This window comes from Chrysochloris asiatica, unplaced genomic scaffold (genome assembly GCF_000296735.1).
Source record: "Chrysochloris asiatica unplaced genomic scaffold, ChrAsi1.0 scaffold00051, whole genome shotgun sequence".
Classification (NCBI taxonomy): Eukaryota; Metazoa; Chordata; class Mammalia; order Afrosoricida; family Chrysochloridae; genus Chrysochloris; species Chrysochloris asiatica.
The window spans coordinates 7895212-7914698 of NW_006408569.1; the positions used below are offsets into that span (position 1 = coordinate 7895212).

Sequence of the window (19487 nt, forward strand, 5' to 3'; positions counted from 1 at the left end):
CTTTTGTTTCTCTGGTTAGATTTATTCCCAAGTATTTCATTGTTTGGGTGGCTACTGTAAGTGTTATTGTTTTCTGGGTTTCCTTTTCAGAGCTCTCTTTTTAAAAAAGACTCCAATTGATTTTTGTATACCCTGTCATCTTTCAATGGTTCCAATAATTTTCTTGTTGAGTCTATGGCATTTTCTACGTTTAGGATCATATCATCTGCAAATAGAGTTTTACGTCTCCTTTGCCAATTTGGATTCCTTTAGTTTCCCTTTCTTGCCTTAGAGTGCTACGACTTCTAGCAAAATATTAAATAGGAGTGGTGATAAAAATGGCATCCTTGTCTGGTTCCTGTTGACAAGGAAAATGGTTTCAGTGTCTCACCACTGAGAGTGATGTCAGCTATTGGTTTGGTTTAGATGCCCTAACTTATATTGAGGAATTTACCCTCTTCCTATTTTGCTAACTTTTTGCAGAAATGGGTGTTGGATACTGTCAAATACCTTTTCTACATCAACTGATATGTCATGTAATTTTTTCCCCTTTTATTTATGTGGTGAATTACATTGACTGTTTTTCTAGTACTAAACCAACCCTGCCTACCAGATATGAATCCCACTTAATCACGATACATTATTTTTTTGAGATATTGGTGGAGTCTATTGGCCAGGATTTTGTTACATCTTATGTTCATGAGATTATTGGTCTATAATTTTTTTGAGTGATGTCTTTTCCTGGTGCTGGCATCAGGGTCATGCATGCTTCATAAAATGAATTCAGGAATTCCATCTTTTTGTATACTCTGGAATAGTTTGAGTAGATTTGGTGTCAATTCCTTTCTGAATGTTTGATATAATTTACCAGTAAAGCGATCTGTGCCGGGACTTTTGCTGTTGGGAGTTTTTTAATGGCTTGATCATTTTTTTCTCCTTTTTTATTTTTTATTGTGGATTGAAGGTTTACAAAGCAGATAATCAGTTTTATATTCAACAAATCATATACTTCCTTTCATTACAATGACTGCCCAGTTGGTTGGTTGCATTGTTTAGTTCTTCTGTGTCTTTGTTGATTTTTTCTAGTTGTTCTGTCCATCTAAAGTGGCTCATTAAAATCTCCTACTATTATTGTAGAGTTGTCTCTTCATTTATATTAAAGTTTGGTTTATATATTATGAGGCTCTCTCATTGGGGGCATAGATATTAAGTTTATGTCCTCTTGTTCAATTGACCCTTTAATCATGGTATAATGTCTTTCTTTATCTCTTACACTGGTTTTTGCCTTAAAGTCTATTTTATAAGATTAAAATTACCACTCCTTTGTCCTTAGGTACATATTGCCCCTTTGATTTTGAATGATTGATGGTTCCATCATTCGTAGTGAGCATACCTTACTAATGTTCTTGTTTCCCATATGCCTATCTACTGTTTGACTGAAAGCTGGGCCACAAGAGTGAGTTCCTTTCCAGATATGAAGGGTTGTCAAGGGCCATAGGCCCAGGTTCCTCAAGTGTCTTTCTAACCAGTAAGCCCAGTCATTTGTTCAAAAAATAATTTTTGAGTTTTGTCCCACACATTCTTCCTCTCTACCATGGATTTCTAATGTGATACATTTCAGAAACCTTGGTAGTGTTATCTGGGCTCCATCTACTTCTTCTGGTCTCAAAGTCATAGAGACTGATGCTCACAAGTTCCATTAGTCCATTGGACTAATTGATTCCAAACATCTTTAATTTTCATCACTCGTCTTTCTTCTCCACATGGAAAGACCAATAACTGTACCTTAGACAGCCACACATAAGCCTTTAATATCCCAGATGCTACTCATCAAAGTAGGTTGTAGAACATTGTCTTTATGGACTGTGTTGTGCCAATTGACCTGGTGTCCCCTAAGACTATGGTCATGAGCCCCCCAGGCTCAGTACTCATTGCCTTAAGATGTTTGATAATATATAAGAAGTTTTCAGGATCACAGGTGTGTTTGCAGGAATAATATATAAATATTATAATTTAATTTAGAATGTATAAATATTATAATATATGCAGGAATAATATATAAATATTATGATTTATAATGTTAGAAATATTATGATTTATAATATAAGAAATATTTAACATACTCATATAGTATTATAAATATTATAAAGACTCATGCACCAATATCCTCTTTCAAACTCTTGTATATCTGTTGGCTATACATATATGTATATATATCCAGTGCTTACCCTACAGTGCCACACCAGAACTCCATACATGAGTGCTATCAAAGGACTGCTCACTTGGCATTACCAGCGTTCACCTGGCGGCTGTTTCTCACATGTTCTTCCTTCTCTCTCTGTTCCTGAGGTGATTTCTCAACATTGCCAAGCTGCCCCTGGATGAGTTTGGGTCTACTGAAGCCACACAGATTCATCTCTGCCTGTACACTTTAAAATACACCCAGACCCCCTCACAACCCCTGATTCTGGTGCGCATTATTTGTCCAAAGAAAAACAATTTTCTTCTCATTGGAAATTCAACAGAATAGTCCTGCAAGCTGTTAATAGACTCGAGATGTACACATCAGGTTCTCTGGCCACAAGTCTGACAGTACTTCTAGTACCTGGGTCAAGCTCTGCCAATTCATCTTGACAAAATCCATTGCATGGAGAATGGCTCCAGGAACCCCGCTGAGGCTGGGGCAGGGGGCTGTCAGGCTCCTGCTGGCTCCTGGCTGCAGTGCTCTCTGGGCCCTGAGCCACCAGGCTCTGTGCCCCTCCACACCGCGCCCCCTCAGCACACAACTCACAAACTTTTAAGATCCCAGATGCTATTCAGACTAGGGTGCAATACGTGCTATTCATGAATAGTGTTTTACCAGCTGCTACCTGAGGTTATGGCCCTTAGCCTTCAGAACCAGTTATTCCTTTGTGATATCATGGGAGTTTCTATAGCTGTGCCCTCTATGTGTTGTATAAGGAAAAGTTAAAAGTATTGCTCCAAAATCATAGAAACCTGTATTAAATAAAAATAATTAAAATGGGAACATATTGTTTCTTGACATAGTCTTTATCTAGGTCTATACATTTTTTAAAGTAATGTTTTCATTATTCTAACCTCTCTTCTACCACTTGCTTGTCAGTGTGGTGCACCGTGGGGGCTTGTGTGTTGCTGTGAATCTAGAAGCTATGCTACTGGCATTTAAAGCAGGGTCACCTATGGTGGACTGGTTTCAGCGCAACTTCCAGACAAAGTTAGACTAAGAAGAGAGAGAAGGCGGAGCACTTCTGAAAGGTTAGCCCCTGAGAACCTTATGAATAGCAATAATATAGTGGCAGAAGATGAATCCCTCAGGTCGGAAGACACTCAAAATGTGACTAAGGAAGAGCTGCTTCTTCAAAGTAGAGTTGACCTTAATGATGGAGCTAAGCTTTCAGGACCTTATTTGTTGATGGAACACAATTCGATATGAGAAAAACAGATGAAAACATCTATTAGTAATTAGATTGCACCAAGTATGAATCTGTGAAAACTGTAAGTCATCAAAAACTAAATGGAGCACTAATAAAGCTCAATATCTAGGCATTAGTGAGCTGAACTGGTATTGCCATTTTGAATGGGACAATCATTTGGTTTACTATGCTGGGAATGACAAACTGAAGAGAAATGGCATCTCATTTATTGTTAAAAGGAGCATTTCAAGATCTGTCTCAAAGTACAGTGCTGTATGTGATAGGGTAATATCCATACACCTACAAAGAAGACCATTTACTACCACTCTTATTCACAATTGTTCACTAACCACTAAAAAGAATGATCCTGTTATGGGGCTGTGGGTTAATGCGCTGGACTGCAAAGTCGGTTTGAACCGCAAGGTCGCCAGTTCAAGCTCACCAGCTGCTTCTTGGAAACCCTATGCAGGGTCGCTATGGGTCAGAAGTGATTTGATGGCACTTAACAACCACCACCACCACCAAATTTTTCAGTCTGAAATTCCTCAGACTTACAATTAAGATGTATTGATAATTATTGTTGATTGGAATGTGAAACTTGAAAATATAGAGGAAGGATCATTAGTTAGAAAATATGGCCTTGGTGATAGAAATGATGCTGGAGATCACATTAGATTTTGCAAGACGTTGGACTTAGTCATTGCAAATACCTTTTTTTAAAACAAAATAAACAGTGACAATACACGTGGATCTTACCAGATGGTTATGCAAAATAATCAAATTGACTACATTTATGGGGAGAGATGGTGGAGAAACTCAATATCAGCTAAAACAAGGTCAGTGGCCAACTGTGGAACAGACCCTGAGAACTTGCTCATGCAAAATATAAAGTATGGCTTTGAGTGTAGTCCACTCTGAATACAGAGACCATCTCAAGAACATGTTTGAGGCATTAGACCCTAACAATGGAAAATCAGAAAAGTTGTGAGATGATATGAAGAATAGCATGCATGTGGGATGACAAGAAGAAAGTGTCATTACAAATGTAGGATAGAAAGAAAAAAACCGAAGTTTTTCTACATTCTCTTGAATGTAGAAAAGCCAAAGAACTGGACAGAATGAAGAAATAAAAGAACTGAACAAAAATTTCAAAGGACAGCTTGAGAAGACAAAGTCGTCAAGTATTATAATGAAATTTGCTAAGACCTGGAGTTAGAAAACCAAAAAGGAAGGACACGCTCAATGTTTCTCAATCTGAAAGAATTGAAGAAAAAAAATTCAAGCCTTGGGTTGCAATATTGAAGGATTCTATGGGTAAAATATTGAATGATGCTAGAAGCATCAAAAGAACATGATTTGAGTCCTTGGAAGAGGCCCAAACTCCCTACTCTATGGAAGAAAGATGTGTCAGTCAGCTTTCTTAAATATTTACAGCCTTGGAAACCCTATGAGCTCTGCTACTGTGTTTTGTAGGTTAACTATGAGTTGGGATTACCATGCCAGCAGTGGTGGGAGGGTAATGGCTAATAATCAAGAACATCTTTGCATGCTTTTGTTAGCTGTTGGAATGTCTTCTTTGGTGAAGTTTCTGTTCATCTCCTTTGTACATTTGTAATTGGATTGTTTATATTTGTTGTTCAGGTATTGAAGATTTAAAGATTAGGCCCTTTTCAGATATGTCATTGCCAAAAATGTTTTCCCAATTTGTGGGTTCTCTTTTTACTCTTTTGTTGAAATCTTTTGATGATCATAAGTATTTGATTCTTATGAAGTTTCATTTATCTAATTTGTATTCTGTTGCTTGCATATTTTTACTTATATTTGAGTCTATTTATGTCATAAATCAGGGTTCCTAGGTTTGTTTGTAGGTTTTCTGCAGTAAACTTTATGGTTTTAAATTTTACATGTAGGTCTTTGATCCATTTTGAGTTTGTTTTTGTGTATAGTGTGAGGGATGGATCCCATTTCATTTTTCTATAAAGGGATATTGAGTTTTGCCAGCACCATTTATTAAAGAGACTACCTCCTCTCCAGAGTCCTGGAGTGGCACTGTGGGTTAATGTCCCAGACTACAAAGCAGCTTGAACTGCAATGTTGGTGGTTCAAGCTCACCAGTTGCTCCTTGGAAACCCTATACAGGGTCGCTTTGGGCTGGCACCGACTTGATGACACTTAACAACAACAAGCTTGTCTCCATTTAATGGACTTTGACCCTTTGCCAAAGATCAGCTGTCCATAGATGGATGGATTTACTTCTCGGTTCTTAATTCCATTTCATTGATCTGTGCTTCTGTCGTTCACTCCAGTACCATGTTTGAGTACCATGGCTAAATAGTCAATTCTGGGACCAGGAAGTGTGAGGCCTCCTCCTGTGTTCTTTTTTCAACCATATTTTACCTCTCCAAGGCCTCTTTCTTTTCCATATAAAGTTAATGATTAGTGTTTCAATATCATAAAAAATGTTCTTGAAATTTAGACTGAGATTACATTATATCTATAGATAGAGTTGGGTAGTATTGACATTTTTACAATGATAAGTTTTTCTATCCATAACCATGGTATATGTTACCTTTTATGTAGGTCTCTTCTGGTTTCTTGAAGTAATGTTTATATATATATATATGAATCGGGCTGCGAACCTTAAGGTTAGAAGTTCGAAACTACCAGCCGCTCCACGGGAGAGAGATGAGGCTTTCTACTCCCGTAAAGATTTACTTACACCCTCGGAAACCCTGTACAGGGTCACTATGGGTTGGAACCGACTCAACGGCACTTAACAACAACAACAATATATATATATACTGTTGATTATGAAGAAAAACATTTTTGAGAGTCAGTTTTATTGGTGTCATTTTAATCACAAGAAACAAGACATTTTAGAAGAACCCAGCGTTTTCCTATATATATAAGCTCTTGGTGTGGTACCGTAGGGTCAACACTAGACTGTGAACCAACCATAAAGTCAACAGTTCAAACCCACCAGCTGCTCCTAAGAAACCGACTTGACAGCACTTAACAATAACAAAAATATTTAAAGTCTTTTGTATCTAGATTTATTTATTCCTAAATATTTAGGGTGACTATTATATATTGTGTTATTGTCCCTATTTCCTTATTTTTGGAGTTCTCTTTGTTAATAGAGAGGGATTTAACTAATATTTGTATGTTGATCTTGTATATTATTACTTTACTGATCCTTCTATTAGTTCCAGTAGCTCTTGTATGGTGTCTCTGGGATTTTCATTTGTAAATAGGTTTACTTCTTTACCAGTTTGGATGCCCTTTATTTATCTTTCTTGTCTTACTGCTCTAACGAGCACTTCTAGTACAATACTGACTAAGAGAAATGATAGAGAGCATCCTTTTCTCGTTCCTGTTCTCAATGGGAATGCTTTTGATCTATCTCCATTCAAGACAGTTGCCTGTTGGCTTTGTATATATGCACTTAATTATGATGAGAATTTTCCTTTCTATATCTATTTTACTGAAGGTGTTGGATTTTATCAAATGCCTTTTCTGCATTGATTAAGATAATCATGTTTATATGGTGAATTATTTTGATTGATTTTCTAATGTCCTTGTGCATCTGGTATGAATCCCACTTGGTCATAACATAATATATTTTTGACATGCTGTTGAATTCTATTAGCTACAATTTTGTTGAGAATTTTTACATCTATATTCATGAGGGATGTTGTTTATTAGGTGCTGCTGGGTCGGTTCTGACTGATGGCAACCCTACACACAACAGAACGAAACAGTCTGGTTTCACCATCCTCACAATTGTTGCTATGTTTGAGCCCATTGTTGCTGCCACTGTGTCAACCTATTTTGTTAAAGGTCTTCTTCTTTTTTGCTGACCTTCCACTTTTCCAAGCATCATGTCCATCCCAATATCATGCCCAAAATATGAGAGACAAAGTCTCGCCATCCTTGCCTCCAGGAAACATTCTGGGCTGCATTTCTTCTAAGGCAGATTTATTTGTTCTTCTTAAAGAAGATATTCTTCACCAGCACCATAACTCAAATGCATCAATTCTTCTACAGTCTTCCTTACTCATTTTCCAACTTTAACATGCATACGAGTTGTTTGAAAATACCATGGTTTGGACAGTCTGATTGGCTACTACAGGAACAAATAAGTTGCTTGCCAGGGAACCATCAAAGCAAGCAATCAAGTCCCTTCAGGACAAACCCTTCTCCAAGACTGAAACTCAAAGTGAACACACAAGCAGACATGTAAGCTTGCTGGTGACCATGTTGGTCTGCTGGTGAGTGGAAATGATGGGGGAACGCAGCAATGAAGAAATGGGCTGAGTTTGACCATGTTCCATAGACTCCTATTGATCTGAAGATGAGAGAGAAGAGGAAGGGCTGGTTAGTCAGAAGTTTGGTGAGACCTGGAAACTCTTAAGCCCATGGACAAGGGCATAGCCATGGAGGTCTAGAACTGAGAGTGAAGCGTCCAGCTGATATGAAGTGAGGGGAGACATACAAGTTTGGGAGACACCCAAACTTGCAGATAGTACCCATTTGACCTAGCTTCGATGGCTGAATGATCAGAACTCAACTAGGGGAAGATAAAAATGTTTGATAAAGGAAACAAGTGTAAACTGCTACAATTTGAGGAACTTGACCTATTCTTATGGATGTAGTAAAATACCAACTGAGAGGGAAGGAGTCTTCACATCAAGTATCAATCCTATCCCTTCTGTACACAGGATCAATAGGGATGGGCAACAACCACTAGCTACCTAAAATGGTGATGGGGGAAGCTATAAAGGCACAAAGTGACTGGCATACAAGCTTTCAAGAGGGAGTTTAGTTTCAGAGCTTGAGGGGGAAGGTAAAACTCCCACTGAGTAGTTTTCATCTTATCTAGGTGGGTCTGGTGAAAGGAGATGTGGATGATTCTTATGATTCAAAAGTGAGTAATTGTTATAATGATTAATTGTGACTGTCACAACAGTAAAGGTAGAAGTAGTGCAACAAAAAAAGGGGTGGTGGTTAATCATACAGTCCAGGAACAGAGAGCCCTAGGACCACCAAGGGAGAACAGCATGAGTGCAATGTGGGACCCTGTCCAGAGAAGCAGCGACACCATGGATAGAGGCAGAAATGAGGACATGGAGAGAGGGAGCAGCTGAGGACCCTAGACTCATGGAGGAGAGGGACTGGGTGCTGGCGGCCAGGAGGCAGGCCTGCAGAATTTGTGCCCTTTGGTTGTTTAAATGATTAATATTCCTGAGTATTTTTATGTATTTATCATCTCTGTCATTGGGTGTGTAAAAATTTATTACAGTTACGTCCTCTTGGTGAATTGTCCTTTTAATCACTCTATGTCTTAGTGATAGATTTTGCTTTAAAATCTATTTTATCAGAGATTAATATTGTCATTCGTGGTGCTTACTGGTTACTGGTCACTTGATATATTTTCCCATCCTTTGAAATTTTAACTTATTTATATCTTTTTATCTAAAGTGTTGTTGTTAAGTGCCATTGAATCAGTTCCGACTCATAGCGACCCTGTATAGTGTTTCTGAGGAGCAGCTGGTGGGTTTGAACTACTGACCTTGTAGTTAGCAGTCCAGTGCTTATCCTACAGTGCTGCAGTAGGACTCCTCTTTTCCATACAGATGTTCTTTAGCTACAATATTTTCCCTTTTGGTTTTGAAGTTGGTGTGATTGACCAGTTGACATCTCTGGTTCTGTTTTCAGTCTTGCAAGTTTAGTTTATTTTTTTAAACCTTGTATCTAAATTCTTATCTAGCTGATGTTGTCATGTGTCTTAATCTCTGGCTGTTGTCTTATACTGTTGGTTCTCTGCCTGAAGGACGCTTTTTTTTTTTTTAATTTATCAATTATTTAATGAGGTTCTTTCTTTGTAAGAAATCTAGAATACTAATTTGTGAGGATAAATTCCATTTGTGAGAGCAAACACAGCACGCAGGTAACCTTGGAGCTGGGGAATGGCTTTGATTTTTGGCATCATTTGTGAGCCCACAGCTTTCTGATCCACTTTGCGCTGCTCTGTAACCTCGTATTTCTCTTTCTCAGTGTCGAAGATCTCGCCTTCTTGGTGCCTGGGCTTCCGCAGCTTCTTCTTCTTGAAGTAAGCATCCATGAGATGTTTGGGGATCTTCACACCACTGATATCAATTTTGGTGGAGGTGGCAATGACAAATTTCTGGTGTGTTCTACGCAGAGGAACTCGATTGAGGGACAGAGGTCCAGTCACAAGGAGCAAACCACTGGCCAACTGCTTCAGGAAAACCACCCTCTTGCCTCGATGGCGCCCAGTGAGGATGATCAGAATGGTCCCAGGAGTGATGCTGGACCGCAGTCTTCTGACATGCTGACTGAAGGGTTTTTTGCCGTGGCTCAACAGTTTCCTAGGCACATCTTCAGTTGGGTAATACCTAGGCATTTTGCGCAGTTTAACCACTCGGGTACCACCATTCTTGTCACCACCAACTGGTTTTGTGACAGTAGCAAGAACCTTCTCCTTCTTCTTTTCAACCCTGGATTTAGCAGCTGAATACTTCCTCTTGTACATGGCCTTTCTAGAATACATGGCCAGTCGGGAATACCTGCCAATTCCTCGGACTAGGACAAGATTTTGGCTGCAGTGCGGCTTCCCCTGCTTGGGTTTTTTGCCCTTGAGATTAGTCGTCTTAGCTTTGCCACTGGCATTTGCTTTTTTGACTACAGGCTTCTTCACCTTGGTAGGCGGCTTCTCCACCTTGGTAGGAGGCTTCTCAGCCTTTTCACCTGCCATCTTGCAAGATGGGAAAGAGCCGAAGGACGCTTTTTAATATATATTTTTTTGTAAGGTTGGTCAGGTTTTTATAAATTTCCTTAATTTTGGTTAATATATAAATGTCCTAATTTCACCATCGGAGGGACTTTTTTGCTGGATACATAATTTAATTTGTCAATTTTTTTTCTTTCTAGGTTTTGTATATGTCATTCTGTTGCCTTCTTGCTTGCATGTTGTTTGCTGAAAAACCAGCACTTAGTCTTATTGGTTTCCCTTTGTAGGTAATATTTCATTTTCCCTGTGCTGCTCTTAGGATTCTTTATTTGTATTCGGTTTTGGAAAGTTTGATTATGATGTGTCTTGGTGATTTTGTTAACAAGATCAGTTAATGTTTGTTTCCTCTTTCTCTCCCTCTTTCTTTTTCTCCGCCTCCTCCTTTTCCAGGTGACTTGCACATCAGGCTGCCTTGGCATCAGAGCCCAATTAGTAGTTGTAGAACCTACTCAATTCTTTATGAACATGACCTTGGACACCTCTATTCTGGGAACTGGTGTAGTTCCCTGCCATGGCAGTACACAACTCATACTAAGTCTTTCACAGAATAAAGCATCATCAACATGGAAAGAAAATGTGTTCCCCGAAAAAGGGCTCCAACAGTTTTGACTCCTCCCAAAGCCAGGTTTTGATGTGGAAGGAAGCTGGGTAGCTTGTATGTTGCTTAAAGTGAAGTCCTGCATCTTGAGGTTTTCTTTCCTTCCTCCATGTTCATCCTATTTCCCCCAGAGATCTTGACTTGTCAGTAGATGATGCTCTTAAATCCTTTTAGCCACCTATCTCTCTGCAGTCCAATTGCAAAATGTCAGGCAGTCTGTGTTAGCAATGTTAGTATTTGGTGTCCCACCACAGCGCAGTTTGAAGTAAAGGGAGAGCTGAAACAATTATGATGGCGTGGAAGCCAGGGATGACTGTAGCAAGCTCACGACAGATTGACATTTGCAAAACAGATTGAAGGCAGAATCCTAATGTTTGAAGTAAAAGGGACCTTAGGGATAAATCATCTTATCTCTTCTTGTATGAACAGGAGACTGAGGCCCAGAGAGGGAAGGGGTTTACTAAGCTCACATAATTAGTCCATCTGTGGCTTTGAACCTGGTGTCCTGACTCCCAGAGGAGTATTTTCCCCTCCTTTGTGAACACAGGCAACTCTATGGGTCTGTGAAGAAATCAAATGTAACCACCACCTTAAGCAGCAGCTATTAAAGCCTAGTCTCCTGCATTTTCATTCCACTTGTGTGATCTTCATCACTCTGTGATCTAGTTAGAACATGGCTTTGCTGTTGAGGGTTGTTCAAGAATACAACTGCATGGGGTTCATGCAAATATAACTCTTTCTGCTTTTAAACTGTCATCTCTTAGTAAAAGGGAATGGGCAAGGTCTAAACACAAATTGTCTACTGGTATTTGCAATATTAATGGAATTGAAAAAAGCAGTATTAATAATGGCAGTGGTAGTGTGGACAAGGACCTGACTCCACACTTATTGATTTGTCTCTGAGACCCTGTAGATAATAGGGGAAATGACATTTATTTGACATGATCTTGTTTCATTGTTTGGGCTTTTTTCTTTCTTTCTTTCTTCTTCCTTGTCTGTCTTCCCCTATATGTTTTACTTTGTTATTTCAAAGAAGACTGGGCATTTGGGGGCTATTTTGTGGTTAAACTATTTATGTTGATTATTTATGGGCATCACAATTGGTCGTTTTACTCCAAACATCCTTTTTTTTTTAAAATCATGAGACGTGCTTTGTTAGACATGTTGAATAAAAAACAAAAGTTGGAGCTGGCAGAGAATTTAATATAGAGGTCTCCAAGTGTTTCGGGTTACAAACGGGGGCCAGGGCCAAAATGTGATTTCTTCAAAGTTATACAGTAAGTTAGTGGTTGAGCCAGGAATAGAATTCAGACCCTATGGCTCCTAAGGCAGTGTGTTTATTGCTATAAGGAAGTGTTTTAACAACTTTCATGATAAATTATCATGTCAGACTATTCTGAAAATAGTCACAGGTTCTGTGATTATATTACACCATGCCTTTCTAGAATGTTCTTCAGCTTCAGATGTGGCCACTAATCCTGAGTCTGTTGCTGACTTATTGTATGATCTTGGACAAATCACTTAAACTCTGTGTTTCACTCCTCCATCTGTCAAAACAGAAAGTTAATACCTGCCCGGCCTACCTCACTAGATTCTTGGAAGCCTCAGAAGAGATTGTAGACAAGAAAGTTCTTTGCAAAGTGTAAAATATTGTACAGATTAGGTTATAGTGGCATTTCCCCTTTAACAGACGTCCAGAAGAGTTTTACTTTCAACGATGGCAGACTACTGGTTTCTAAGTCTACATTATGACTTTTGTGGGCTCTGGGCACTGAAACTACTAGCCTTTGGGTTAGCACCCAAGTCATTAGGCATTTACACCACTGAGGGTCTTCTAGGGCCCAGTAAGGAGGAGGATTTCTGGCAAACCCCTCACTTGAACTCTGAAGGGCAATTTCTTCTGTATAAGGGAAAGCCAGAAATAGACTAGTCCTTATAGGATCTGATCTGAAGAAAGATGATGCAGTCTGCTCCTGTAAAGATTTACAGCCTTGGAGACCCAAAAGAACAGTTTTATTCAGTCCTGTCGGGCTGCTAAGAGTTGGAATCAACATGACAGTAGTGAGTTTTATAGGGGCTGAGGTTAACGGGAGATTGGGATTCTCTGGGTGGTACAAACAATTAAGTGCTCCATGACTGAATGAAAGGTTGGCAGTCCCAACCCACCCAGAGGTGCCTTGGAAGAAAGATCTGGAGATCTGCTTCAGAAAACCACTTGCAAGCCCTATGGAACACAGTTCTACTCTGCTCACATTGGGTTGCCATGTGCCAGAGTTGCCTCAATGGAAACTGGTTGGTTGGTTCAAAAACTAAAACCCAGTGTCTACTCATTTGAAAACCTGATTAAAATGTTCTGGTACTTTTAGGACCATTTATCTGTTAGTGTCTACCTAAAACAAACATTTTCTAGAGAAAGATAGCGTCCTATAAAACTTCTAATTAGTTTTATGATTTTTTTACATATGATGTCTTGTACATTTAGTCAAACATAATCAGGTATAGGAAGAAATTAGATTATATTATCAATGCAAAGTAAATCTACAAATAATAAAAACATACCCATAAGGTCCCCCAGTAAAGAAGTTATCTGATATGAACTTGAAAATGACTAGGGTTAATATGTTTAAGGAGTCTTGATGTGGCACTGTAGGATAAACATTGGACAGCTAACCACAAGGTTGGCAGTTCAAACCCACCAGCCGCTCCTTGGAAACCTTATACAGGGTCGCTGTGAGTTGGAACTGCCTCAAAAACAACAGCAATATGTTTAAAGAATTAAAATATCTCCAGATGATGTGCTTTATTTCAGTCCAGTACAAGACCTGGGGTGGTGCTGTGGGTTAATGCACCAGACTGCAAAGCCGTTTGAACTTCAAGGTTGGCAGTTCAAGCTCACCAGCTGCTCCTTGGAAACCCTATACAGGGTCACTATGGGTCAGAGTCGACTCGACGGCACTCAACAACAACAACAATAAACAGTACAAGTTGGCAGTTCAAGCTCACCAGCTGCTTCCTGGAAACTCTATACAGGGTCGCTATGGGTTGGAATAGATGGCACTTCATAACAACAATAGGCAGTACAAGACTGTAACATTACATCAATAGGAAACTACCAGGAATTCAAGCCAGATTCAGAAGAGGACAGGGAACAAGCGATATCATTGCTGATATCAGATGGATGTTCATTGAAAACAAAGAACACCAGAAGAATGCTTACCTGTGTTTTGTTGTCTTTTTGACTGTTTAAAGGTATTCAAACCTGTGGATTATAACAAATTATGGACAACAGTGCAAAGAATGGGAATCCTAGAATACTTAATTGTGTTTATGTAGAGTCTATACATAGTCTGGAGCTCTTCTGGTAGCTTAGTGGTTATGAATCGGGCTGCGAACCTCAGGGTCAGCAGTTCGAAACTACCAGCTGTTCCATGGGAGAAAGATGAGATTTTATGCTCTTGTAAAGATTTACAGCCTCAGAAACCTACAGGGTTGCTATGAGTCGGAACCGACTCCACGGCACATAACAACAACAACAACAACATACATAGTCTAAGAGGCAATCATTGGAACAGAACAAGGGGATACTAAATGGTTTAAAATTTGGAAAGGTGTATGCCAGGGTGTATCCTTTCACCATACTTATTCAGTTTTTATACTGAGCAAATAATTTGAGAAGCTGGATTATATGAAGAAGAATATGGCATCAGGATTGGAGGAAGATTCATTAACAATCTGCAATATGCAGATGACACAACATTGCATGCTAAAAGTGAAGAGAACTTAAAATATTTACTGGTGAAGATCTAAGACCACAGTATGGATTATACCTCAGTGTAAATAAAACAAAAATCCTCACCACTGGACCAACAAATAACATCATGACAAATGGAGAAAAGATCGAAGTTGCCAAAGACTTAATTTAGCTCACATCCACATTCAGTACTCATGGAAGCAGCTGTCCAGAAATCAAATGAAGTGTTGCATTAGGCAAATCAGTTGCAAAGACCTCTTTCAAGTGTTCAGGAACAAAGATGCCAATTTGAGGGTTAAGGTGTGCCTGGCCCAAGCCATGATACTTTCAATAGTCTCAAATGCCTGATATGAAAGTTGGACAACGAATAAGGAAGACTGTAAAAGAATTGAGGCATTTGAATTACGGTATTGGCAAAGAATATTGAATATACTGCTAGAAGAACAAACGAATCTGTCTAGGAAAAAGTATAGCTAGAATGCTCATTAGAAAGAAGGATGATGAGACTTCCTCTCATGTACTTTGGACATGTACAAGAAAGCAGAAGGTCAGCAAAAATGAGGACGTTCTTCAGTAAGATAGATTAGCACTATGGCTACAATCATGGGCTCAAACATAGGAAATATTGTGAGGGTGTTACAGGACCGGGCAGTGTTTCATTCTGTTGTACATCGGGTCTCCACGCATCGGAACTGACTCCATGGCAACCAGCAAGAAGAACATGAGGATTTGCAGTGAGACATTGATCAACTTGGAACATTCATAAGACTTCTCCCCTTCATGGGACTTTCATATCTTTTGGGTTTTTTTTTTTTTTTTTTGGAGACATTGAATTTATTGGAGAGCGCAGGTTAGTGCTACCAAGGCCTTTATGAATGCAGGGCCCTCCACTTGTCCAAGGGGCCACGGTTGGGGATGTATTTGACCCCACAGCCATCTGGGATGAGGTGCTTCTCAGCCACCATGTCTTCAAACTCGTCAGCATTGAACTTGGTAAAGCCCCACTTCTTGGAGATGTGGATCTTCTGGCGCTCACGGAACTTGAACTTGGCTCTGTGTAGGGTGTCAATCACATGCTCCTTGTTTTGAAGTTTGGTGTGGATGGACACGATGACTTGGCCAATGTGGACCCTAACCATAGTGCCCTGGGGCTTTCCAAAGGCCACTCGCATCCCTGTCTGGAGTCTGTCAGCCCCAGCACAGGACAACATCTTGTTGATGCAGATGACATGAAATGGATGCAGCTGCACTCAGATGTGAAAGCCATCTTTGCCACAGCTCTTCACCATGTACTTGTTGGCACAAATACAGGCAGCCTCCAGGGCTTCTGAGGAGAACTGCTCGTATTCATCTGATACCATGTGGCCACCATTTTGCCTTCTTCCGACCCAGTTCAAAGACACGAATCTTGGCATCAGGGGCACCGTGGCAGAAGCAGGACTTGGGACAGGGCTTGCTCTTACAATACTGGTAACACCCGGCGGGGCTGCGGCTCATGGCAACACCAGGATCTTTGTGGCGCTCCAGAGGGAAAGAGGACTTTCATATCCTGAAAGCTCTCTGTAGAAGCTAGTGCAAGAAGATTGTCATTATCCACAGGAAATTTGGTTTGCCACAGATGTGTATCTTTCCTTAATGTTAAGGCTCCCAAGTTCTTTTCCTGGTGTATTCCATAGTACTCATTTTTAAAAGCTCCCCCTTAAATTTAAACTTTATGATCCTATGTATAAGACTGGGCTTCTACAAAGAAATATAAGTAAACAATTGCACGAGATTGTAGGAAAAATGCTAAATCTACTTAAGAAACTGAACTTGGAAAAACAAAAACATAAAACCCCACCAGATTTCAAATGACTTCGTTTTACACCTGCCATCTAACAAATAATATTCTAATTACAAAAGAGTCACATCTCTTAATTAATGCTTGTCCAAGGGAGGCTTTTTAGTAAAGTAGTTCAATAACAGTTGTTGTTAGGTTCTGTCCAGCTGGTTACAACTCCTATAGAACAAAACAGTGCCCTGTCCTGCCCCACCCTCACAGATACTGCTGGGTTGGAGCCCATTGTTTCAACAACTCTGTCAAATCCTCTTCTTTATAAAGCCTGCTATCATTTTCCAGGAACTAGTTTCTCCTGAAAACATGCCCCAAGTGAGTGAGACGAAGTCTCCATATCCTTGCTTCTAAGGAACATTCTGAATTTATTATTTCCATGACAGATTGGTTTCTTCTGTCTACAGTCTATGGGTTGTTCAAAATTCTTCTTTGGTCTTCCTAATTCATTTTCCAACTTTTGCATACAATGGCTTGGGTCAGGCACACATTAATCCTTAAGGCAACATTTTTGCTTTTTAACACTTTAAAGATGTCTTTTGCAACAAAGTTAAAAAAAAAAAAAGAGATGTCTTTTCCCCCAATGTCATTAATATGTCATTGGATTTCTTGACTGCTGCTTCCATGGGCATTGATTATTGATCCAAGCAAAATTAAATCATTTGTTAGCAGTTAGTTTACACTGATGTGTAATACTTGATAGATTTTTATCTTTTACTTTCTTTCCTCTTTGTTTAAAAATTAGACTTTTCACAAATTCATATTAATCCAGTTCCCAAATATTCTGATTTGACGAAGTTTTATTTTCATGAAAGGTAACACTGAATATCTTTTTCTTGAATTCCATTATTCACAAAACAGACAGGATAAAAATGACGTTTTATTAGGGTCTTGGCCAAAAAAATAAAAGGCAAATATTTTACATCTTGGACTCAGTTATTCTTCTAAAGAAGACTACTCGTGGCTGATGGAATGAAATTTGCATTTTCAGGGATGTCAGGAATTAGGTACAGAGGAATTTAGAATGATCATTTCAGAGACAATGTCAATGGACTGTAATGAAACAATTTCATATTTGACAAAGAAGTAAACTGATATTCAGTGGTCACCAGCAGCATAGGGTTTCTCTTCCCCTCTCCTTCTGTGTTGGCTTCCTCTTTCCTTTGCCTGAATGTTGACTATTTCACAGAAAGCTGTTGTTGATTTGAATAATTCTGCTACTTTTCTGAATTATGTCCCTTTACTGTGTTGGGGCCTCTGGTACAAACAAAATGTGCACCCGGTATGTCTTTTGTTCACAGTTTGAGTACCCTTCATATAGACTCATTCATTGTCCCGTGGCTCAAGACATGGGCATTACCATTCTAATTCAAGAGGGCACCATGCCACCAATTCAGAGTCATTCTGCAACTTGGGAGATTTGTATTTCCTGGGCTGTTACCTTCTTAAGAGAAGCCCCAGTGGCTCACTGGTTAAGCACTTGACTGCTAAGCAAAATGGCTCAAACCCACCGGCCGCTCTATATGAGAAAGATGCAGCCATCTGGCTCCATACAAATTTATAGTTTTGGAAACCCTCTGGGGCAGTTCTACTCTGCCCTACCAGGTCAGTATGAGTTGTAATTTGGCTTGATAGCAATGGGTTTTTTATTGCATCTTTCGTAAATCACAATGTGATCACATTTCTGAAAGTAGACTCAACCCCATTGTTAACTGGACACACAAGAATTCAGCTCACTACCCTGTCTTCTGGCAGAAATGACCAAGAAGTAAATGGCCTTTTACTGTTAGCTGTCTAGCCGAGGAGTTCGCATTAAAACCTACAGACAGAGATAGAGGCACGCGCAGCAAGGCGCTCTGTCTTTAGAGGAGTTTATGTCAAATAAAAGAAAATGGCTAAATGGTTTAGCTTTTTGCTCAGCACTATATCTGGACTTCATCTCTTTAGCTCCCACTGTGCTTAACAGAATACTAGTATGTATTAGCCACTCAATAAGGGGATGTTAAATACATTAAAGAAATGAATGAGTGTGGGTACTAATTCAGCATGAAGTCGCACATACTTTCAGGACAGAGTTCATGCAAGGAGAGCTAGTGCAGTGCTCACAAGGAAGCAGTGACATTCGAGGATTCGCCAACCAACCGTCAACTCAGCAGTCAGTCCGAGTCTTTAATGAGGTCATTTACTATTTGAAAATATGATAAAAAACTATGAGCGTGGACTCCAGAAAAATGCATAAGTGCATGTATAGACTCATTTTTGAGTGCAATTTAAGTCTTTCTGTTGTTGTTGTTGTTGTTGAGGACCGTCGAGTTGGTTCTGACTCATAGTGGCCCTGTATAAGGTTTCTGAGGAGCAGCTGGTGAACTTGAACTGCCAACCTTGCGGTTCAAACTGACCTTGCAGTCCAGCACATTAACCCACAGTACCACACCAGGCCTCCAGTCTTTCAATGGACCCTCTTAATGTCCATAACTCTCCGGTTTGAATCCCTACTCTACTGAATGCCTATTATGAATCAGGCACTGTGTATTATAGTGCTAGACTCATATCATAGGACTTATGAAATTCCATAAGAGAGACATTTTAACCCAAGCAGGCTTCTGGCAAAGGTGATGACTGAGGCTGACAAAGGAGGGACGCATGGAATAATAGCCTTTGCCAGGTTGGTTCCTTTTCCTTACGTCCCATTCCCTCTCAGAGAGGCCTTACCAGTGTACCCTATTGGACCTTTATTTTCTAGGTTGTTATTTGCTCTCCTTTTTTCCCACAGTACTTGTCACAATCTGTAATTATCTCATGTGTTTTGTTTATACATTTATTATCTCCATACATATTTACTTATGCCCCAGGAGAATATAAGCACAATGCAGATACGTAAATTCTGTTGGTTGTATTCACTGCTTTATCTGTGATGCCTGAAACAGTGTTTGACATGCTCAATTATACTATTTTGTGTGGTTTCCAAAATATTTTGTAGTCCAGGTATTCCCATCATTAGTGCCTTCACATTTGTCCCGAATTTTTCATTGATGACCTTCATAATTCTGGGATTCACATTTAGGTCCTTGATCCATGTT

The 19487-nt window shown here is 39.5% G+C and overlaps 2 pseudogenes; both read right to left on the reverse strand.

Moving 5' to 3' along the window:
* Positions 1-9306: 9306 nt before the first annotated feature.
* On the reverse strand, positions 9307-10191 carry LOC102823960 (annotated as a pseudogene).
* A 5254-nt stretch (positions 10192-15445) lies between these two features.
* LOC102824344 lies at positions 15446-16073 on the reverse strand (annotated as a pseudogene).
* Between the last annotated feature and the right edge of the window lie 3414 nt (positions 16074-19487).